This window comes from Diceros bicornis, chromosome 9 (assembly GCF_020826845.1).
Source record: "Diceros bicornis minor isolate mBicDic1 chromosome 9, mDicBic1.mat.cur, whole genome shotgun sequence".
In the NCBI taxonomy this organism is placed as follows: Eukaryota; Metazoa; Chordata; class Mammalia; order Perissodactyla; family Rhinocerotidae; genus Diceros; species Diceros bicornis.
Window position 1 is genome coordinate 52732668 of NC_080748.1, and position 25462 is coordinate 52758129.

General features: G+C 34.9%; 1 long non-coding RNA gene across 1 annotated transcript in view; it reads right to left on the reverse strand.

Annotated features, from left to right (window-relative positions):
• The window catches only part of LOC131410264 (uncharacterized), a 55164-nt gene that overhangs the window by 23898 nt on the left and 5804 nt on the right, over positions 1-25462 (reverse strand). The window lies entirely within an intron of this gene.

Consider the following 25462-nt stretch of genomic DNA (forward strand, 5'->3'; position numbering starts at 1 on the left):
GATGAAATGGGGCTCACACATGACCTTCACTGGGGAGGTTGGTATACCCGCCAAACATGATGGTGAAAGTACAAACGTCCTCAAACAGAGCAAACAATAAATAGTATTCTTTGTAAATAGGAAGTGAGCCTATCAGCTGAGTCACTCTGTTTCAATCCTTTCAAAGCATGGACTCTGCTAGGACCTGGAGACACAGACAATAACTTGTGGTCTCTGCATTTATTTTATTATTTTTTTTTTCTGTTTCATTGTGGTCACATTGGTTTATAACATTGTATAAATTTCAGGTGTACATCATTATACTTCTGTTTATTCATAGATTTCATTATGTTCACCACTCAAATACTGATTACAATCCATCACCACACACACGTGCTTAATCATCCCTTTTGCCCTCCTCCCTCCCCGCTTCCCCTCTGGTAACCACCAATCCAATCTCTGACTATGTGCATTTGTTTGTTGTTGTTTTTATCTTCTACTTATGAGTGAGATCATACGGTATTTGAACTTCTCCCCCTGACTTATTTCACTTTGCATAATACCCTCAAGGTCCATCCATGTTGTCACAAATGGCTGGATTTCATCATTTCTTATGGCTGAGTAGTATTCCATTGTGTATATATAGCACATCTTCTTTATCCATTCATCCCTTGATGGGCACTTAGGTTGCTTCCAAGTCTTGGCTATTGTGAATAACGCTGCAATGAACACAGGTGCATGTATCTTTACGCATTGGTGTTTTCATGTTCTTTGGAGAAATATCCAGCAGTGGAATAGCTGGATTGTAAGGTAGTTCTATCCTTAATTTTTTGAGGAATTTCCATACTGTTTTCCATAGTGGCTGCACCAGTTTGCACTCCGACCAGCAATATGAGAGTTCCCTTCTCACCACATCCTCTTCAACACTTGTTGTTCCCTGTGTTGTTAATTATAGCCATTCTGATGGGCGTGAGATGATATCTCCTTGTAGTTTTGATTTGCATTTCCCTGATAGTTAATGATGTTGAACATCTTTTCATGTGCCTGTTGGCCATCTGTGTATCTTATTTGGAGAATTGTCTGTTCAGGTCTTTTGTGTGGTCTCTGCATTTAAAGGTTCACAGTCTGTTTGAGAATCCTGAATCTGGGGCCAATTTTAGTTATTCCTCAATTCAATTAGCATTTAATGAGCACCTACTATACACCAAGCCCAGAGCTAGTCACTAGAGTTGCTGGAGGTTACATATAGAGCAGGCAGCCATCAACAAGACGAGACTTCTGGAGGATAGTAAGACCCCCATCTCCTTACCCAACTCTCACCAAAAGATACTCGACACAGCTCCAAGGCCATTAAGCCTTTTTCCCACACTCACAATAAAATTCAAAAATCACATTTGACTCAGAGAAGCAGTACACTCACTCAAATTCCTCCTGAGTTACAAAAGTCAGATATCAGGCTTCCCGAAAAAAAGTTCATGAAGATTCTACTTTTCACTTTTACATAAGCCTGGTAAAATGATTCAGCAATGCTTAAAGAATCCAAAATCCAAATTGCTGTGAAATTAATTGTGCTAAATATTTTCTACATAATACCTCCTTTCATCCCCACAACGATCCTATAAGGTGGATTATGTCAAATTTTCAAAATATCAAATTCAGCCCAATAATAAATAGCAACAGATACTAAAACATGTCTGTTTTTCTTTGAAGAGGCTTCAGCAATTTCATAGGTCAGAAGGGAACCATAATCTCAGTTCTATAGTTTTAATGTCTCAACAGTTCCTTTTGTACTCTACTATCTACTCATTTTCAAAAATCAATCGATTTTTTTAAAAAACCTTTTTTCGGGTAAAAATATGTGAGAATTATAACTTTTTTTACTTTTTTGTTTTGCACCTCATGTTTGTATTATTCCTTATGATTCTAGTGGTAGACACTGCCTCTTAAAATTCCTTTATTCATTGACTAATTTGTTTCTGAACAATTATTACTTACACACAGAGGTATCATTTCTTGAGCATCTCCTATATGCCAAGCACCGTACTTGATGCTTGGTAAGAAGAAATCGGGGCAGAGGGAGGAGAGAGAAACAAATGGAAACAAAAAGAAAAGAAAAAGTCTCCATCTTTTTTTTTCCCCCTCAAGGAACACACAACCTAGTAGGAGAGAGAGGTGTATACAACTATTTATAATACCACATGAGATGAGCTGTGATACCAATGTGTAAGGGACTGTGGGAGCCCAGAGAAAAAAAATAATCATCTCTATGGGTGAGGCATTGTGCTAGATATTGGGGGCTTCCAGGATATAAAAGGATATGTCCCTGCCTTCCAAAAGCTTATAATTCTGTAATCAAATTAAATATATACACAAATAACTATACACCAAGGTGGTAGTTATAAGTGCCATTAGATCGATACAAAAATATAAGTTCCTAAGATTGCTCTCACATCTGGCTAGGAAAGATAATAGCGCTGCCCTTTACGAAATATTTTCCAAGAGTCAAGCACCTTGAGGAAGTCTTCATATACAGAATTTTCAAACTTGCAGGTTGAGAATTGTAGCAGACAGATTCTAATGTGACCCCCAATTGTCCCCACCTCCTGGTATTCACATTCTTATGTGATTCTCCTCCCCTCAGGTGTGGACATGGTGTAAAGAAGAGAACACTATGAATAGTGTGTGTCCATATATATACATATGCATACACACACATGGTAAAGAAACAGAGAACCCTGGGAAGATGTAAGATCAAGATAGCTTTATTGGACATTGTGGTTGACTCCTCAACATCCTTTCTAACCCAGGTGATTAGTCTAGACCATCTAGATTAATGAATTCCCTCTGGAAACTGATATTAGTCCAGGGCGTACACATTTCCCATCTTGGACCAATCATATTGAAAGGAAGAATTTGTATTCCTGAATAGAGTGAGGTTTTCTAGATATGCCCAAAGCAACATATAGCAACAATTACCATTAGCAGCCAACTTGCAATCATGAGTGAAGCCGGTATGAAAACAAAGCCCACTCAAGCAGGAGGGAGAAGATAAGAGTTCACCAAAAAAAGCAAAGTCACAGTTCTGACATGCTCTATCAAGACTTCATCTTCTTTTGGGCTTCGTATTATATAAAATAATAAAATAATGTATTTTCTTGTTGTTTAAACCATTTTCCTGAAGACAAAATCTTTCTGACCAATACAATCTTTCTCATAACACAATTAAGAGAATTCAAATATTGCAGGCAAGGCAAAGGTGAGAAAATAAAATAGGCTTTGACCAGTTGGGTAGACTATATTCTAGTTCATAATTATTCACCACACCCCTTATTACCTGAAAGAGGATTATATATTCCTGCCCCTTGGCATGTGACTTGCCCATGCCTCCTGTAACAGGAGTATATATCCTCCCTTGGATATGAGTGAACAATGGAATGTGAGTATATAGGACCTATGCTACATCTGAGCAGATACTTTAAGAGGTATCACAAATTTCCATGCGTTTCCTTATCTTTTCCATCTGCCATATTTCAAATTGGGGCTGCCCCTTCACCTGGGTTATGACAAGTAGAGAGAGCTCAAGAGATCTGAGAAGAGAGAGCCATAAGAGCAGCAGTCAACCCACAGCTAACATTATGTTATATGAGTGAAAAATAAATAGTTGTTATTTTAACTGACTGACACTTTGGGGTTATTTGTTACTGCAGCAAGGCTGCCTGATGCACCAATAGAAGACCTATGAAAATCTTCAAGAAAGCAGTTTGTCTAGATTGGTTATGCCAAAAGGCAAATTCCAAGGGATTAAGAAATGAAGGAAGGAAGGGCAGTTCCTCTTCCACTTAGGATGTAGAAAGCCTTAGAGCATGTCACTACCCGAACAATGAGAAAATTCGGGCTAATAGACATAAGTCATAATTATGGGGGGTTCCATCAGGAGTCACGGGGCAACCAAGTAAACTAAATTTCTAAGGTTGACAAGCCCCTCCAGTAAGAGACGTGACACACAAAGATTTTCGCATTTGGCAGAGCGTGGAAGGAAGGGATGTGGCCATAGAAGTGGGTGAGAACTGGGTAGGAGAGAGTAGGAAAGGTGGAGTACTGAGCTTACCCAATTAACGATAGTGAGGCAGAAGCAAAGCCTAAGATTGGGAAAGCAATCGAAGAGAGCACCTCACTGCTCTACCAAGTTCAGGTTCCTGGTCTAAACAACTTATAGTCAAGGTTATTGAGAGAACTAAAAAAAGGGATTTCCCAGCCATTGACAGTGAACTTTGAATAGTCAGAGAGAATGAAAAAGAGAATGTTCAAAGAAAAGAGACTGGGGGTAAGTCGGGATGAGTTACAGTTACCAAAAATCAGAGGTAAATTCTGCAAATTCCAGGCCAAAAAACTTGACAACAAATCTAGGCAAGAATCCATAGTAAGTGACTAACGGGACATTTGAGAGCCCCTAGAGACAATGTGAGACAATAAGACATTTCATTTCTTTCCTGAGTAAGATATATTTAGTAGGTCCACAATCCATTGGCATGGTATATTTGAACTTTAACATGGTATGTGACAAAGTCCTTCGTTATTCATGTATACATGATGGAGATATATAAGCTAGAATAAGTAGAGAATAAGAACTTCAAGAAACAGTGACTCCAGAAATTTGAGAGAAAGAGTAATCCCTATTATAAGAGATTCTAGGTAAATTACTTTATATGAGAAAAGGCTACTCAGGGTGGGAAATTAGTGCAATCTAATTTTAATCTAATAATAACATTCTAATCTTAATCTAAGCTTATTGAAATAAGCTTAATAATAATAGTAATGATTTACTCAGCACTTACTACATGCCAAGTATGGTGCTAAGCACTTTTCTTAAATTAACTTTTTTAGTCTTTATCACAAATCTTTTTAGGTAGCTATTATTTTCCCCTTTTACAAACAAGGTAACTGAGACTCAGAGAGGTTAAGTAACTTGGCCAAAGTAAAACAGCTAGCAGGTGAAAGAATGGAGATTAGAAGTTGGGTCTGAGTCTAAGGGTTGTGGTCTTAAATACTATGCTGTACTTGGGATAATGCTGAGCATTTATTCAAAATAAGACAGGGTAGCACCAGGCAATGTGAAGAGACAGAAGTAGACCTGATCTGAATAGGAAGAAGCTTGGAGAAGAAGGCAGCAGTAGAAAGCCAGTTGTGTAGCAGACAGAAGGGATGATGGGAAGAATGAAAGGAGCAAGAGAGCCAGAGACAAGTTGGAGGGACTTGTTGGTTGTGGAGACGGAGAGAGAACAGGCTGGCTTGAATTGTGGTTAATAAAACAGACTAGAGTGGCAGTGGGACTTCATTGCCTTCCAAATAAGACAGAAACTGCACCTCCATGCACCGTGCTCAGTCCAGTTGGCACCTTTAATATTGCTGATGGGAAATAAACAAACTGGCTGATAGAGACTCTTACAGTGCTGATATAATAGATATTTCTGCAGCCCTCTCCTTTAATTACTCTTAAGAACTTTATTACTCTTAATGACTTCCTAATTAAAATGTTTTTTCTTCCTCACATATCTCAAATTTTCTTCATTGATCAAACAAGGCAAAACGTCATATCAAGTTGAATATTTTTTGAATGTGTACTTCATTAATCTTATTTCTTTCATCTATACCAATACCAAATTTAAATAATGGCAGCTGACTTATATAAACTTTTAAACAGTAAAAGATGCTGCTATTGTATGTTGTTGTCAAATATCCAAGTGAACTAAGCATAGTAATTGTTCCCAACTTAATGTATAGCAATATCTGCTATTTAACCTGGAATTTGGGGAAGCAATTAAAAGTTTATGAGAGTAAATAAGAAAAGGTTCAAAAGCAACAGAAATTTTTAAGTTCCTGTGGAAAATACACACAGATATTAATACAGCCAAATAATCCAAAGGTGGCACTATAAACGGGGAGCTAATATTATAATGCTTGTACCCATTATAATGCGTGTGCCCTTGACAAATTTGGGCTTCAAACAGTGCAAAGGAAATGCTGTTTTTATCTAAACCTATGAAAACAGTTGGTCACCTGCTGTGTGCAAGGAGAGGCTAAAGTTTCCTGTCATTTATAAGCAGTCTCCCGCCTTAAATATAAAATCCTTGGCTTACACAGTGAATCATTATAAATCTCTCACAAGCTTTTAAACCAATCAGTCAAGCTTAGAATGCAGTGATTTGGAGAATCATAGCTCTGAGGCTTTGGGGCCTCACTGTGCAAGGGTAATAAATGTAAATGATTTTGTAACTTGTAGAAACATAGGTTAGTTCGCTCTTCACCTCCCAAGGAGCAACTGGGTTTGACTAAGAAGGTTTACCGTGATCCTAGGGAAAAAAAACATCTATGATGTCATTTTCTTTCCTGAATCCTGGGCGAAAGAATAACACAAAAAGCAGTTAATCTGTTAAGCACACAAAACCTACTATATAGAAAACTGCAGCTCAGAAATCTGAGATTCCTTATGTGATTCATACCATACTCAGTGAGAAAAGAGACTTTCGAAAGGGAAGTTCTCTAAGTGATGTCACTTACCCAGTTTTCCCCATTCTGGGCAAGAGAATTTTAATTACAACAATCAGAAAATATTCATTGGGTATTATTGCCATTCTCAAAACAAAAAAACTTTTTGCAGTTTTCATGAAGTAAAGTCCAAAATTTGAAAATAAATTCTATGCAGTTTGAATGACTTTGTTTTTCAATCTAACACAATTTCATGAAGATAGCAAAAGGATTTACTAAGAATACTAACCTTTTAAAATGAGACGTATACATTATCATACAGTTAATTAAAGTTTAATTACATACAACAAAATTACAGATGATGTAAAGTGAGGTTCTAATTGTACTTATAATTTCTCCTTACTAGAGACCTGGTAAAATCTCTTAACCCAAAATGGATAATAAAATACACCTGCTTTAGGTCTGATCTGGATTTGTCATCTTGCGCTATTTCAGTTCTATTGATGGTCTTTGTGTCGGTGCTGTATTTGTCACGATAGTGTCATCTGTAAGGTCATGTCGTCACAGTGTGAGAATATTTACTGTTTAATCTTTGTTTCCTTGCTCAATGTTCAGGTTTTAAATAAGCAAATTCCTCAAACAGGCTTTGCCAAATTCCTTCTACTTATCACCTTGGTTTTCTCGAGCCTATCTGAGCCCTGGTGTCCCCATCGATGCTTTCTGCATTCTTCACCTTAATGCAAAGATGAAGCAAAAAAGGTAGTTTTCATATCCTTTTAGCAGGATTCCTGAAGAAAGGTGAAATTGCAAAAGGAAAAAAAAAAAGTCTAGATACCCCACAATGGGGAGAAATTCAGATTGTGTGAAACATTCTAATATGAAATATCTTCCCACCACCCCACACTCCCTCCTCAGCCCCTGCTCCCTCTGAGGGATGCTTCTATTTAGCCATTTTGTGCCCAATATTACATAAGTGAAATTTACAAATGCCAAAGGATAAAAATTGTATATTTCTTTATTTAAGCACTGATTTATATTTTAATCACGGGAGGCCAGATTTCCCTTTTTACAAACATATCCTCTTATAATTTTAGATTATGATATTAAACAGAAATCATATCATTCATGCACATCTATGAACCAAAGATAATTTTGACGCTTTAATTATTGAAGACTCTTTCTGCACCCCTGCTTTTACCCTTATTAATCCCCTTGTCTATATTGCATTTTCCACTCTCTGCTACATCTATTTAAATCTTTTAATATCCAGCTAACATTTCAGTTCCTTCACGTAATCATTCATAATTATTCCAGTTGTTATTTATATACCTCTTCTCTTTTATTCAAAAATACTATACTAAACCACACAATTGACACATAGAAAAACATTGCTTATTTGCTAATTTTGTACATATGTTAATATTAACACTCCAATTAGACTGTATCTCTCTTATACTTGTTTATTCACCACCAGATTGTGACACCTATGAGAGTGATCAACAAATAAAGACAGATTGGTTGATTGATGGATTAAAACACAAAAAATAGGTTGAACACAAAGAAGGAAGAGGAAATGCATTATGAAATGCTGATAAAAAATTAAAATATTTTAGATAAATACACGAGTGGAATTATGATCCAAATTTATTTTAAAAATCAACTTTATTAGAATGCTAAAATGAGGGAGCTCAAAACTTGGAGAGGTACATTTACTACAAACAGAAATAAGTTCTCCTCTCAGCAAGCACTGAACTGTGAAATCCTAAACCAAGAGGGGAAAAGAAAATGAAAACAAATGAGGTTCATCAGGAGTTTGGATAATTTAATTCATGCAGGAACTATAAATAGTTAATATTTACGCAATTCTTATCACATGCCAGACACTGGGTCAAGCAGATTATTATTTCATTTGATGCTCGTGAAAAGGTAGATCTATTATCACCCCTATTTTATAGAAGATGAAGTTGACATAGAAAAGAGGTTTCGGAATTTGTTCAAGGTAGCCAAAAATGTATTGAATTCCTATTTTTACAACGGCACTAGGCTGCAGACACAGAAAAATACAATAGTGTGAGCAGCGCAATGTGAGTAGTGACCTGGGAGCAGCCAGGAAGCTCAAGTACAAGGATCTCATGATGATGTACACATGCATGTATGTTTGTATACAAAGGAGTGTTTCATCATGAAGGCAAGGCCTTTGAAAAGTTTTTGTTCAGCGATGTTTATACGGGTTTGGAAGCTAAGATAAATGAAACAATGAGAAAATAAAAACTGGATAATCATATATCCCAAATTATTGAGAGAAAAAATTCAAGAGAGTTGTAAGAGTGGAATATGATCAGTCTGGGAGGAGAATTTTTGGAGAAGATAAGTTCTGAATCAGCTGAAAAGGGCCTTTTAGGACAGCATACGAACGAAATTTAAAGATAGACGTGTGTGGTTGGGGTGTGTGAACATACACCCTTCTCTCCAAAAATTTTTTCTGATTTGCTTTTAAAACCATATTGAAACTTAACATGTTCAAGGCACAGAACTTAGGTTGTCACCGAAGTAAATCTTCATTTCCGTAGAAAAATCAGTACCACCTATATCAAAACAGATTTTTTTTCTTTTAAAATTTATAATAATGGTTGCTTGAAAGTGATTACTAATAGAATACAATTAATCAAAAATGAACAGAAATCAACTGAAAATTGCTTCAAAAACAACTTAGTAGAAGCAAAGAAATTTAAGAATAAGCTAGACTATTTTGAATAGTTTTACTAGTTCGATCTCATTTCCCTTTTTTTCTCCAACATGAAATACAAAATACGGTATTGTATATTGGTAGAAAAGTATTTATTGGTGTGTGAATTGTCGTGAATTTCATTGTTTATTGGAACCTTTAAACTTTGAAAGATGTTTTCTTAAATTATATAAATTTATATAAAATATTGTGATAATAGTAAAATTAATAACATCAGGTACTAAAAAGTCTATCAACTCTGCTTTCCAAATATATATCAAGAAAAAATGAGCTCACATAAGATCTTGTGAAAGGTTCTTGTTGAATATAAGCAAAAAAAATGTTGACACTATGGTAAAATAATAGAATGAGCTTGTAAGAGTTTATGAAATGACTTTTCTTGGAAATCTTCCCCTAAAATCATTTATTTTTCAATTTTTTAAAAATTGAATAATTACTTTTCTGAAAGTAAAAGGTCTGACCAAATGATTGTTCCAAGATCCCTCAGAAGCGATTCTAGCATTGTCTTCTTTCATTGTCTTCTTTTTTGTTTTTACTTGTGCGTGTATACGTGTGTGTGCGTAAAGATACGGACCAAATGAATCCTAGTATTTTTCAATGCTTATATTATTACTAAAAGTTATATATGTTCTAAATTTCCCACTAAAGTTTTATTTCTATGAATTGAGCTTTAAATCTCTTGGTCAAGTTTCCAACTGTGATTATGTACAATGATCCAATTACATAGTTTATGAGTTAATTTATTAATATTAATTATTGTTCATGTAAAGCTAGAAAACAGGATCTTGAAAAAACTAAGTTTAAATATAATATCACAGAGCCAATATTTCAACAGTAACATGAATCAGGTAATAAATAGCTCCCTTTGATCAGTGTTTTTAAAGTCTCTTGAACCATGCTTTGATTAGTTCTATTTAATATTTAACATCTGGTTAGTCAATTTCAATCTGCAGGAAACACTGCTGGAAAAATTCTATGCTGACTAAATACATTTATAATACTACAAAGCTGACATGTAATTGATTTTAGTTCCCATAAAAGGATTATGTTAACTTTCCTTAATCTATATATTTGTATTTTGTACAGTCTAGTGAATTCACACCAGAGATGCTAAATTTTTATTTCTTATCAATATTTTATGTCAAGTTGATAGGATTATATTTTAGTCTAAGTACCACTGTCCAATTTTTCCCTTGTAAAGAAAATAACATACTAAAAACTATGACTGCACGGTTGTAGCACTAACACACTAGAGCCTGACGGGCTGGCTGCAGCACTTCTAGTCATTGAAAGGCATACAGCAGCGACGCATTTGCTGTAGGCTAAAAGGCCTCAGCGAGAGTTTTAGATTTAAAAAAAAAATGTAAAAGTTTTTATTTCCCACTGATCTGGCCTTGCCTTTTTTTTTTTAAGTCTTGTCTAATTTAGGAAATTGCAGATTTTCTCATCATTAAATAAATTGTGGCAATGTTTGCAAAATATTCTGGTTATTAGTCATTTAATGTTATTTCATATTACTGCATATTAAATACGTAAGTATGCCAAATTTATAATAACCATTTCCAAGTAGGTTATGAATTTTACAAGAAGTAAATTTTTGTTTTATTTTTATAACACTGTCTCCACTGACAGAAAAGTTAATTTTTTTGGATAAATAAAACTTACTTTTTCTATTAGGTTTCAAATACTTAATATGTTGAAATTGGTGACTTTTCTTTCAATTTCAGGATTCAGATTCTTCTTTGTGTGTGTTGGGGTGGTGGTATAATCACAAAGCGATATAAAAATTACGAAAACAAGGTCCAAATTTCGACTCTTACTAATCTTCTCTATAGATCCTCTACCATTATAATTCTAACAAGTTAGAAAGGCACTACATTATGGAAAGAAGAAATATTTAAAGCAATACTAAAAGACTAATAAAACTTTTCTTTTTAAAGAAAAAGTCACCAAAGACTGTAATCTCTGGCAGTAAATACTCTAAAGGAAATAAAGATCTTTCTGCAATTACAGTGGTTGGCTATCCCAAATCTACCCAAGTTTTCCATAATCTCCAATAAACCATGCCTTCCACAGACTCTTAGATACTCATAGTGCTTGGACAAGTACTGAGCACATACTTGATAAATAAATACTAATAAATTAATATTGCACTTGATAGATAATTATTAATGCATAGAGTGCAATGAAAACTTATATATAGCCAGTAATTCTTTTTTAAAATGCACATAGTAAGAGCTAATATAAGAGAATTAACAAGTATTGGTTGTCTAAGTTCAGCACTTGCTTTCTTCTAATATAATTATATTATGTTGATAAAATAAAACTGGTTATGTTGCTGAAATAAAACTAGTTTTTGTTGTAAGGACTTTGGCTTTTGCTCTGAGTGAAATGGGAAGCATTGGAGAGTTTTGAGCCAAGTAATGAGATAATCTGATAAGTAAATGTTTCTCACTGTGGCTACTGTGTTGAGACTAGACTGAAGGAGGCAAAAAGTGGAAGTACAGAGACCAGTTAGGAGGCTAACGCAAGAATCTGGGCAAAAGATAAGGATGACTTGGATCAGGGATGGAGTGAAGGGAACTAAAAAGTGGTTGGATTCTGCACATGTATTTTGAAGGTACCACTAAAACACTTGCTCACAGAGAAGATGTAGTCTAAAAGAGAGAAAGGAGTTGAGAATGACTCTGAGGACCTTGATCTGAGCACTTGAGAAGGTTGAGTTTGAAACACTTGTTAGATACCAAGTAGAGACTGAGAAGGCAGTTGGACATATGGCTCTGGAGTCCAGAGAGCCACTAACAACTGTGAGGATTATTGGACATGAAAGGTCTGTGAAGTCTCACTCTTCTCACATTTTTTTTTGCCTGGGGCAAAGGTCATTTAATACAGCCAGAAAGCTTACAATTGGTTAAAATTTGGAGATTTGAAAGCATACTATATTTGCCTTAAACTATAATGACTTTGTCAATTCAAGTCATAGTTCAACTGTCACCTACTGTGTTGGGGCTCAGATTGGAACCTCAAGAGAGGAGAGCAAAAGAGAGCAGGCATTTTTATACAGTTATATTCTTTCTAATATCTTGTGGGATTTTCTGAAAGTGTATAAAATGGCAAATACATTTGTCATAATTCTATTCCATTTTAACAATATTTATTGAGCATTTGTGATGGGATGGTTGCCAAGGGACTTACAAATTAAATAGAAATCCCATAAATTTTGCAAAAATATAAAATATTATGGCTCTCAAGATACCTATAGTCTAAAGGGGAAATACACACAAAATAGGAGATATGCTCCAAAGGCAGTGGTTCTTAAATTTTAATGTGCATAAGAATCTCTGCACTCAACCCCAGGGATTCTTTTGGTAAACCTGGAGAGGGGCCTAGTATTTTAACAAAATTCCATGTTGTTCTATCGAAGATAGTCTGTGGCTCTAAATAATGATACTAACTTTCAAATGCACTTGATGAAAATTATCCTTATTTATGTATTTATAACATTGTATGTCTAACCCAGATATAAGGTAGGGCCAATCTGTCCCTTGAGACCTAGATAAGATTGGCTAAAATTCCAAAACCTGGCCCTACGGAAGTGTGAAACCCTCTTAAAGATTTCTGCATATTCTGGGAAGTAACTTTTCAGTCTCATGCACAATTCTGCCCCTAAGATACCTTGTTCTATACATACTGTTTCTGTTCTGCACAGTTTTGTTTTGTTTTGGTTTGTTTTTTTTGTTGAGGACGATTTTCCCTGAGCTAACATCTGTTGTCAATCTTCCTCTTCTTTTGCTTGAGGAAGATTCACCCTGAGCTAACATCTGTGCCGATCTTCCTCTATTTTGTATGTGGGTCACCACCACAGCATGGCTGCCAACAGGTGGTGTAGGTCTGCACCCAGGAACCGAACCTGGGCTGCAAAGCAGAGCACATTGAACTTAACTACTAGGCCATGGGGCCGGTCCCTTTTCTGCACAGTTTTTACAAAGATGTGAACCTTTCTCCACCACCATCCTGTTCTATACACACACACACACACATGCACACACACACATAGCATTAATAAATAGAAGACATTTTACTAAAGTTTTGAGAGGAACAGTTGAGACAAAGAAGAGGAGCCATTGTAAAATAGTATTAACTTCAAATTCAGCATTAGGCATCACACGCCCCACTCTCATTCACAGGTGGGAAATTTTACTGACTCTAAGCTTTGCTAGAATTATGTGATGCAATATATTTAAAGCAGAAATGAGTGGTATTTAAAAGTAGTGTTGGAGACATTGAAATATCAGATCATTCTCTAGAATTATCTCTTATTAAGTTAATAGAAACAGGAGCTACTGTGATTTCTTGGTCTTGAAAAATAAATGACATTTTAGGACCATTCTATTCCTGAGCTTCTATGATTCTATGGGTAGTTATTACTGTTTGCTTAGCACTTTTCTCTAAGGCTCCCTAAAACAATGTATTTACATATGATATCCGCTCAGCTCAAAACTTGCAGGAGTAAGCAGTTCATTTAAAATTTTGGGACCTAAGAGACTAAACAGGAAGTCAGAGGAGCCGTATGCTATGGAACTGCTAAATCAACAAAGGATAATTTCAGAAGCTTGTTGGAGAACTCCGTACATACAATACCCATTTCAGCCTAATTTACAGCACCCAGGGCAAGGGAGAAAAGGCCTCCAGACTCCTCTCTTTGGTATAGATAATGCCTCACCCTGATTCAGAAAGCAATATAAAGTTATACCGTACATAAAAATATAAACACACCAACTACATAATCAAATTCAGTTATACATTAGTGATCTATCTACACAATGTGCTGATGTGTTATTATTCGTGAAGTGATTAGACAGATCAGAAGAAAGAGGGAATCATTGAAAAGGGCTCCACAGACAAGCAGAGACTTGAAGCAGAGAAAGGATGGGCATATGCTTTTAAAGAGAAATGAAGGAGCTAAGAGTAGAAGCTGATGATACATTGGTGAAGAATGACAGGGATATTTACCTGATTGAAGCAGCATGCCCACCTGTGTGTTACTGACAATTAGGTTAGAAAGTTTGGGTGGATGCGAGGGCTCATGAGCGATGTTAGAGGTTTAATTTCAAGCTCATGATTAGGAACTAGAAGATGATCATTTAGGGGCTTGGGGGGATTCTATTTGAACTGAGAAAGGAATAACTTAATTTAAAAAGAAAGTTAAACTGTGCTGTAAAGGCAGACTATTGACAGATGCAAGTGCCTCAATAAGTTTGATGAATAAAAAATAAATACAAGAGTATTGCAATTGTCCATATAATAATAATAGCTAAAGTTTGTCAAGAGCTTACTATGTGCCTGGCACAGTTAGAAGCAGCTTTACATGTGTTAACTTACTTATTTCCCTCTACAACCTGTTTGGATAGGTGTCATTATTATACCCATTTTACAGATGAGGAAATGGAGGCACAAGGTGGTTCCATAATATGCCCAAGTTTGCATAGTATATAAAGGAACTGGAGTTTGAACTCGAGCACTCTGGCTCCTGAATCTGATCTCTTAGCCACTGTAAGAGGTACCTAGGGATATAATGAGAAAGAAAAGAGAGCTAATACATTACCAAGAAAGAGCTGTAAGGATTTAGGAGTCAAAAGAGGGAAAAGAACTGAAGATGACTCTAGAGTTTCCAATGCAAGGAGCAGGAAGTATTGATAGTGTGTTTGATAACTATTTAAGTTTTAAAAGTGTATTAGTGACACAATAAGAGAAAGAAGTGATGATGCATTTGCCAATCAACAAATGAACATCATTTCTTTTAATGTTAGGAATTTTCCACATAGAGAAAAAAATAGATTAGAAGTTGATTGTGGCTCTCAGTAGCTATATTTAAAGTATGGCAGCTATTTTTCATGTGAGATAATACTCTGTATTTATGTAGCACCTCTCTTCTAAGGAGCTCAAAGCATTTTACCACAATGCATTACCTTATTCATCCTCATAACATCCCCTTTTAAGAAAGGAAGTGTCAAATATAATGACCACAGTTTTACAGATGAGAACACTAAGACAAATGGAGCTAGTGTCTTGCCAAGATCATAGAAAAACCCTGTAGCAAACCTAGGGGTAGAACTTGTGCTTTTTAAATTCAAAATCCTTTCCAATCTCTTCTCAATGATATGTCTCAAATTTGTCTTATCTTTTGGCATTACCTTACCTATAAATTAGCATGTTTAGAATCACGTTATAATCTAGTTACTATCTGGGAAGTGTGCATCATGAATTTGATAATTTCTAATTGAATAAATCTATAAAACGGTAAAAATCAATGCTTCATTCTTTTAAATAACCAAAACTCTCCTCCTCAGTTAGGCTTTACTATGCCTTGTTTTTAACCCTAAAGAAGTTTTGATATGTGTATAAACCTTGAGAGTTATGAGTAAATGCTGTCTTTTACTTGGAGAAACTTTAGTATATGGAAACCCAAATTGTCAATAAATGATAGAGAAAAATAAGATAATACACATGTGCAGGCACACACACAGGTGGTGGTAATATAGCAAGAAATCAAGTGGTCTCTTTAAAGAAAATTAAGTATTTCCTCCTGATAATAAGAGGACAAACAATAACACCCTTAAATCTTGAGAAATATTTTAAAACTCAAAAAGTATGTTATTACTCACTTCTATATTAATTAGGATTTCTATCTCATTTTTATTTCACTTCATTACAAATACAATGCAAAATTAGTTGATAATCATATACTTAGATGTTCAGGTCTTAAAAAGAGGGAGAGAAGATAACAAAAGCATTGACAAATTTTTTAAAAAGAGCTAGTATAATATATTCACTTTCAGAGTCCTTAACAAAATCCGTATGTACACTAGTGGGTGGTGAACACAGTCTGTGGTACAAGTTGCACCATATTCACCAAGCCAATCTAAGATCAAAGGCTTAATCACGGGCTGACACAATTTAAGGCAGGTATGCATTTTACTTTTCCTTCTTAAATTGCACGTGGTCTGCTCTTAAAACGTGTAAGGCCTTCTAGAAATTCTACTACAGGTTGGCAGGATAATCTAGTTCAAAAAGGAACTAGAACAGCTTTTTCAATGACAATCCATGAAAAGAACCAAGATGACGAAAAACAAATGATATACAACAATGTGCCAAAAAGTGTATCAAGTCGGATTTATCATTATCCCCAAAGTCAAGGAATTATTTGGGAGCTAAGTTGTATTTCATGTTTATACCATTTTCTATAACAGGTATAAGGCCTTATAAGGAAATATCTAATATTTTTCTGTGCTGTGCGATTGCCATTAATAACTACTATTAACATTCATGGACAATGGTCAACCATTTCCTAAATAAAAATTAAAATTCTGAGTAATCAATGTGAGTTTTCTGAATGACTTGAATTATTATTACACGTTTTATGTTTTATAAAATGCCAAATCTAATAGTCTCAAAATTGGCCCTAACAAAAGAGTGGTTCTTTGAATAACACAACGGACACAATGTAAGTTCACTTATTGATTCAACAAATATTTCTTGAACATTTGCTGTGTGTCAAACATAGTTGAGAGCAACGGGGATAAAGCAATAAGCAGAAACAAAGCACTACTTTCTTGGTGCTCACGCTCCAAAGTGAGAAGATAGAAAATAATTCATAATTAACTAAATAAATGTAATATGCAATGTGTCTGGTGGTGATAATGGCTGAAAAGAAAAGCAAACTAATAAGCAGTCAGAGTGTAGCAGAGGACGAAATGTATACTAGAATATTATATCTTTGTGTTGCTTGACTTAAGCCAAATCTGGAAACTGCCTAAGGAAACCTAGAAAAAAAATGTGTATTATATCTTGCCCTATCAGAAAGTTCAGAAAAATCCAATATAGTTGGAAAAAAACACATCTGTTTTGCCATGTTGTTAGTTTCTGGGATTTATTCCACATGAAGATGATGAGCATTCTGTCTTTTCATTCATTCCATAAAAATTTATTAAGAACCTACTATATATAAGGCCATATGTTCAGGAGTGTGGGTGGTGAATAAGATCCAGATTTTGTCCTCAAAGAAATGTACTGTCATGGGAAAATGAGACACAAAACTAATCTGAGCCATAGAGGTGACATAAATGCCAGCAAAAATGCAAAAAGTAGAATAATTAATCACATATAAATCTTCAAGAGAAGCTTCATAGAGAAAGTGGCATCTGAGTGGAGCTACAGAAGAAAAGGATTTAGGCAAAAAGAACTGCATGAGCAGACGCAAGTGTGAGAAGGGCCGTGTAGTCTCTGTGGGATCTGAAGCACAGAAAGTAGCTGGAGATGGGGCTGCAAAAGTAAATTGAGGACAGATCCTGGAAGGACTTGAATGAATAGGTTTAAACTTTATCCTGTAGGTAATTGTGATTCACCAAATATTTTTGAGCCAATGAAAGACACTATCAGATTTGGTTGGAAAGATGTCTCTGGCAGCAAGGAAGAGGAAAAATAGAAAATGGAAAAGAATGAAGTTAGAGAGTGTTATCTCTTACATTAGTCTCTTAGGAAGGGAAAGGGTGTAAACTAAGTCAGCAGAAATAGGAATTAAAGGATAGAATGGCTGAGAGAGAACTTTTTATTTGGCAACCAATTGGTGGAGCACGGAGCGATGGAAAAGTCTTTTTATATACATAAACAAATCTTCCAAATCAGAAGTAGGATAAGTATCTCAAATTTTTTCTGGAATCAATTCAAATGTAAACACCCTGCTTACAAAGTAAATATAGATTTCTACTTAATAAAGTATATGTTGAGGTCATAATGGGTGTTCAACACTGCTAGGGTCTGTTTGGAATGAAAATAGAAAACGTTAAGACAACTATTATGCCCCAAATAAAAGATAATAAACTGCTGAAGTCAGTATATAATACAGAGTTTAATTACGTGGTACTATCTAAAAATGTTATTGGGGCCTTAGCAATTAACATGAGCTCTTGAGTAATTGGTAGACACTATGTTAACCAATCTTAGAATTGGTATCTTTGACGTGTTTGTTCATGGAAAAGAATAGAGAGTCAAATGACTTGATCAGTTTTTCCACTTGCCAGAATACAACTATGCACAATCAAGAATCATTTCCTGTCTAGTTTCAAATCTTCAGAAAGAATAGGTACTTTTAACTTCCTATTAGAAGAGTTTTCCAAAAACTAATGATTTTCAATGTCAAAGAGTTATTCTACTTAAATTACTCCTGGTTAACTTACTCTTTTATATCATTTTAAATAATTCTACTCCCACCTTTTTAACTTTCAAATATTTGTAGAATCTTATAACATACCCTGTAGTTATTACTTGCCTAGCTATATATTTGTCTACTTAAATCTTTTCTTATAAATTAATCCTTTCCTTCTCTTAATCATTGCAATTGCTTTCTTCTGGCCTAGCTCCAATTTTTCTTCAAATTATTATCTAACAGAATTCCAGGCTTAAATTTTATGTGGATATTACCTTTTTATTTATTTATCATACTGCCTGTGTGTGATTTGTTGTAAACCATCACCCCATAGACACCTGGCTAGGCACAAATATACTTAACGCCTGAAAGATAATCACAAGTCTCCCAAATTTGATAAAGAAAAAGTGTCCATTTTCATACATCATTTGTCTACTATTACAATAACATAAAGTAATCCACATCAGCACTAGTAAAGTAAGTAAGTTAGTTGAATTTGGTTTTGGGATTTTTTTTACTTCAATTTTTATTTTAGCATCATATGTTGCTTGCTGAGTCTTGGTAAAAATTGGTTAAATTGGAATATTTTATTTCCCAACGTATGTACCACCTAGTGCAAATGCATATATTCTCAAAATTATTTTGTATTTTTCTCCTTTTATATTATACTCTGTCTAAATTAATATGCGGGCTAAGGAAATTTAATTAGAAGAAATGATTATCTTAGTTTAAACAACAAAAGGAAGCTGTAAATTTTATCTTAAAATTTGCCTTATATTTTTGTTATGCTGCTTATTGTGATTTTTTAAATAATATTTATCCAAATTTCAAAAAAATCTAAATCTACTGATTCAGATAAGCACAGAATTCCCGATGATAAATAAAGAGATAGAAAGTGATCTAACATTCTATTTCTGGATTTATACACTTTAAAAATATGTGTTCCCTATGCCAGGAAAACAACCCATCCTTCACTCATGTCCCAACCACATCTCAACAACACAACTCATGAAACTATATTCTCCTTTTGCATCTAAAATCATGTGATAGAGAGATCTCTTTTTGCCTTTTCTTCTGTCCCCTTCATAATCTCTTGAATCAATTATTTATCAATACTGAAAATAGTGTCTTCCTAATTAGAGTCTGAGCTCCTTTCAGGCAAAAATCATATTTTAGTTTCCCTAACACTTAGCAGAGTATCTGGTATATACTAGTTATTCAATAAACATTCAATAAATTCATGAAGCATGAATTAGTGAATAAATCAGGATTGCTTCTCCAGCGCTGGCAATCTATGCAAAGAAGGTGACAGTATTTTCAGAAGGAACGTTTAAAAAAAAAGTGGGTTTTTATTCAGAGAGTAAAATTATCATGTTGTTTTCTTCATTATTTTGCCTTTCCATTTTCTCTGATTCCTAGGAATTGGATATGTTCCAATGTACATTTCTAAAATTGTTGGCCATTTGATAGTAGTAAATCTCAGACATTAGAAAGCAATTGGTGAAATTTAAATAAACTCTGTAAATTGGATAATAGTACTGTGTTAACTGTTAATTTCCTTATTGTGTACTGTGATTATGAAAGATAATGTTCCTGTTTTTAGGAGGCACATACTGAACTATTTAGAGAAAAGAGACATTATGCCTGCAACTTATTCTCAAATGGTTGAGGAAAAAATCTATATATAGACAGAGAGAGACAGAGAGACACAGAAAGAGAGAGCCAGAGAAGAGAGAGAATGATTAAGCAAATGTAGCAAAATGTTAACATTTGGAGAATCAGAGTGAAAGGTATATGAGAATTCTTTGTACCAATTTATGCAACTTTTCTGTAAATCTGAAATTATTTATTATTATTTCAAAGTAAAGAATTTTTTTAAATAGCAGTGTTAAAAAAATGATTAAAGAAGAACTCAGGTGATACAAACAAACTTTAACATTTGATGAAGCAGTCTCCATTCAGAGAAATGCAAGATGGGGCGGGAAGCAGGAAGCTTTTATAGGATAAAGAATAAAGAACAACGAAGGGAAAAATAGAAAATATCTGATTGGGTGGGGCCACCAATTCACCCTTGATTGGAGTAAGAAGGAACAAGGAGATAAGTAGAGAGCCCAGAGTTGGCTTGGTTCTTGGGGATTAGCTGCCTGGATATGCTGCGTCTCTGGTCAAGCAGAGCATTTACAGGAACACGAAAGTTATCTAAGTTTCGGTTTGCTGACGTGGCACCCCAGGCATGAGTGGCTCCCTCTTTGGCCTAGATATTTATTTCAACAGTAGTCTTTATTTGATTGGTAATGTATCATTTATAAAGTTTTTTCACATACTACAATATCTCACTGAATCATTCTCATGGTTTTTTCTTCTTTTACCTCTAAAAAAGGAAACTCAGAGAGTGTCTACATAAAAGCGTCAGAAATGGGATTCAAAGGTTTCCAACTTGAAGCAAAGAGTTATTTCTTCTACAGACCATTCTGCTTCTCTATAATTAAAAAATTACTCCAATCAATTGCCTTGAGTCATTTTAAGTGTTTTGTGTCATTAAGGAACATTTTTGTTAATTGTTCAAATAAATAAATTTAGCTTTGTTTCTCCACATCCAAAAGCATCAGACCCATCAAAAGCCTATTGATCCTACCAGTGCTGCATTGGGCCCATCTGATCTCCCCTCACACTCATCCACAGCCCCTCATGGACTGGGATAACAAGTATGTGACGATAGCAAAAATACTCAGATTTTCCATGAAATCTGATCAAAAAGGGATTGGAGCAGTGAGGGAGGGGGAGTGAAATATATTAAATTGAAGATATAGAACACTTCTGGTTTCTGAAGTGGCCCTGAACACATCTACCTAAGTGCCTTGGAAGAATTGGGGCTGTCTCAGGGGTGATGTCTTCCAGGCCGCTCGATACCCTTTAACTATGAACTCTAGTGGCCTGAAAAAGTAACCACAGCTCCACACATGTCTCCCTCGGATTCATTTACATGCTGGAAGATTCATTACACACATATGAATACTTTTACTTAGACTTATTGATTTCCATATGCCATGCTTTAGTTTCAAGAATTATTTTCATCTCCTTGATTCAAAATTCTTTCTTGAATGTTTTAAACACTTCCCAGTCATCCCAAATATTTTTTTACCTTTTGTTCAATACACACTGATTTCAATAATCTCAACTATTTCAGGATTGTACACACTTCAAAGGCAGAATAGGTGGTCTAAATGTGTAACCACGGGCTCTCCAGGATGAGTTCAATTGACAGCATCTTATCCACAGAGTAATTAAGAGTATTTTTTCAGGAACTGAGACCCCTTGTCCAGGTAAGGCCGGTTGAAACCACCAACCCCTCAACTGGGCCTGCACAAATGCTCGATAAGTGACTTTTTTGACATCAAGAGGCTAAAAACTCCACCCTCAGATCATGGTAATGCTGCTATTGTGTGAACATGCGTCCTATGAAGAGGCACGAAGCTTGACTACACTTGCGCAGATCATCAATTAACTCACTTCTCCTTACCTTCAATCATATATCATCACACTTCAGACCGCCCTGCCCTTCATCCCATAAATTGTGCCCCAAGCCCTGGATCAGGGAGACAGATCAGAGAGTGTATGCCCCTGTCTCCTTACAGATCAATCTCGCAAAATAAAACCACATTTCTTCTGCCAAAAACTGATGCCGTAATAATTGGCTTTTTTTGTGTGCATCAGGTAGGAGAACACCATTTGTGAGATAACAAATGAAGTAAATTATATTATGAAGAAAACTATTTTTCCTCCATTTTGGGACTACTCACCTAAATAGTTAAAGCTCTTTCCTTTTCTCCTTGGAAAGAGTGACCCTGACCTGACAACAAAACCCTAGGTGGGATATTTAAATCTTAAGTGAGTGGTCAGTTAAGTGCCTGCAGAGGTAAAAGGACAGATAGCATATTTGGTATGCTAATGGAACCTATTTACTTCAAGGAAAGTGACAAAAACATCAATCAAATCAGAAGAGGCTATTAAGGATTGTTAACTCCCTTTCAGATGAGCAATGATTTCCACTGGGATTTAAATAAATATTCATGAAAAGCACCGATGACAGAAATTTCACCAAAAAATCACACCACGGTAAGGTTTCTACATAGCTTATGACAAAACTTACTTGGATCCCAATTTCACAGGAGCTTTGACTATTTGGGGTACACTCCCACTTTTAAAATATCAACAATAATTGGCATTCTTTTTCCATTTAAAACCCAAAGCACATTTATTTAAAATTAAGCCCTTGAGGTATCTCTAATTCTCAAAAGATTATATATCTTCCCCAACCATAAAAACTACACCATTGCTAATGCATTAGTATTACTCAGAATGTACTTCAATTAAAAAAATTGGAGAAGTTAAAAAAATATTTAAGGAAGCAGAATAAAATCATAATTTAAAATTATATGGAAATTATGTAAAGAGCATTTTTTTTTTTATTGAACAAATCAGGCATCAGGCAGCTTTTCCATGTTTGCCGCCACCTGGTGACAGCTCTGTGCAAGTTTACTATAAACACCCCAAAATAAAACCCCCCTAGTAAAATCTAGGTCAATTCAATTCAATTCATTAAATATTTGTTGACCTACTATTATATTTTTAGGACTGGTTTAGATTATGTTAGGAACACAGATTACAGCACGAGGACTCTATCTTAAATATGCTTACAATTGAGATGGAAAAGCAAACAAGTAAAAGAAGCAATTCTTATGGCTCTTATCAAAAAGACAAAAGGTGGGTGTTGATAGGATGTAGAGAAAAAGGAACCTCTGTACACTGTTGGTAGGAACGTAAATTTTATAGCCATTATGGAAAACAATACAGAAGTTCCTCAAAAAATTAACAATAGAACTACCTTATGGTCTAGCAATCTCACTTCTAGGTATATGTCCAAAGGAAATAAAATCAGTATCTCAAAAAGATATCTTCACTCCCCTGTTAATTAGCCAAGACACTGAAACAACCTAAATGTCCAACAACAGATAAATGGATAAAGAATATGTGGTGTGTGTATATAGATATAGATATATATAGAACATTAGATAGAATATTATTCAGCCTTAAAAAAAAGAAGAAAATCTTGCCATTTGTGACAACGTGGATGAACTTGGAGGACATTACGCTAAGTGAAACAAGCCAGACACAGAAAGACAACTACCGTATGATCTCATGTACATGTGAAATCTAAAATAGTCAAACTCATAGAAGCAGAGAGTAGAATGGTGGTTGCCAGAGGCTGAGGGGAGGGGGAACAAGGAGATGTTGGTCAAAAAGTACAAACTTTCAGTTATGAAAGATGAACAAGTTCTGGAGATTAATGTGACTATAATTAACAATATTGTATTGTATACTTGAAATTTACAAGAGTAGATCTTAAGCATTCTCACCACAAAAAGAAAAGTAAAAGGTAATTATGTGAGGCGATGGAAACGTTAATTACCTTGATTGGGGCGATTATATCTCAATGTATGTGAATATCAAAACATCAAGTCATATACCTTAACTATACACAATCTTTATTTGTCAATAATACCTCAATACAACCAGGGGAAAAAAGAAGCAATTCTTAAACAATATAGAACAGCATTAAGTAAATACTAAACATAAAAGAAAAAAAAAGAAACCAAATGTAGGCCTGGATTTTCAAACTCCTAGATAAAGTGAGACTTGAGATAGAATTTAGAAAAATTGGAAGAGGCTAGATTATAAAGGTAATTGAAAATCAAGAGGACATTAGACTTGGTGCATGAGATATTGGGAAGCCTGGAAATGTCTTAATCACAGTATTAACATAATAAAAGTGGGATTTTAGTAAGACTAGTCCAAGAAAGGTCTACATGTGGACAAGGTCACAGAGATGACCATTTCAGAGGTAGTAATCTATCTACAAGTTGATGAAAACCTAGGTGGGTCAATAGTAGTAGAATGGAGAGGAAATTACCAAAATAGAATATTTCAAAGGAAAATTTGAAAGAATTTGGTGACTGGTATTTGAAAGGAAGAGAGGAGTCATGACTTTGAGCCTGGTTGACACCATTAGCAAAAGGAAGGAATGAAAGAAATCAATTATATGGAAGGAACAGAAATTACATCTTGGAGACGCTGATTTTGAGATGACAGTGAGGCATGCAGCTAGAAATTCCAAATTGAAATCCTGAGGTTTACCTTTCAGAAGTTAGTTATTAACTAATAACAGCATTAAATAGTACTTCTCCATTTTTAGTTCTCTACCAAAAAGTTTTACCTCGTAGAAATCCTCATGAAAATTAGTATTGATAACATTCATATTCAACTAATTGAGTCCCTTCTAACTGCCACTCACTAGGTAGACACTTTCACATACATTATCACATTTAATTCTCACAGCAACTGCGTGAAGTTGTTTATCTAGAAATTCTAATTAATTATATTGTAATGAAAATGCAACTGCCAAATATTAATCAAGTATTCATTGAATTAATTAGACATATATTGTTTGATTTCTAATCCTATACTGCTCCACTGCCCAGATTCTAATTTTCCTTTTAATAGACATTAATAGCACAAAGTAACAAAAAGAGTAGTTCAATGTCAAATAATGCACATGAATAAAATGCCTTAGTGAAAACAGAAACATATTGGGAAATGGAAGATCCAAGTTACAATCTAAGCTCAACCTTAGGCAAATCACTAAATTTTCTTGAGGCTTAGTTACTTCATCTGTCACATGAAATTAATGATTTTCATTCGGTCGGTGTTTTGGGGTTGTTGTATGGGTCAAACAAGGTATTGGTGAGAAAGCTGTTTACTAAACAAAAGTTTAGGAGAGGGGGAAAGAGGATATTTTTCTTTGGGTCCCTCTTCTTTCATTTTCAAAGTCTTTCCTTGAAAAGGCTTTGTGGATAAAGAGAGGTGGCAAGAGAAGGAACTCTCAGTTTCCATCACCTCTGTTCCTCATCCATGTCCAACATCCATCCCCTTTCCTCCTGTGTGCCTAAGTCTATTCCCTGATACACCCGTGCAACTTGTTATTAGTG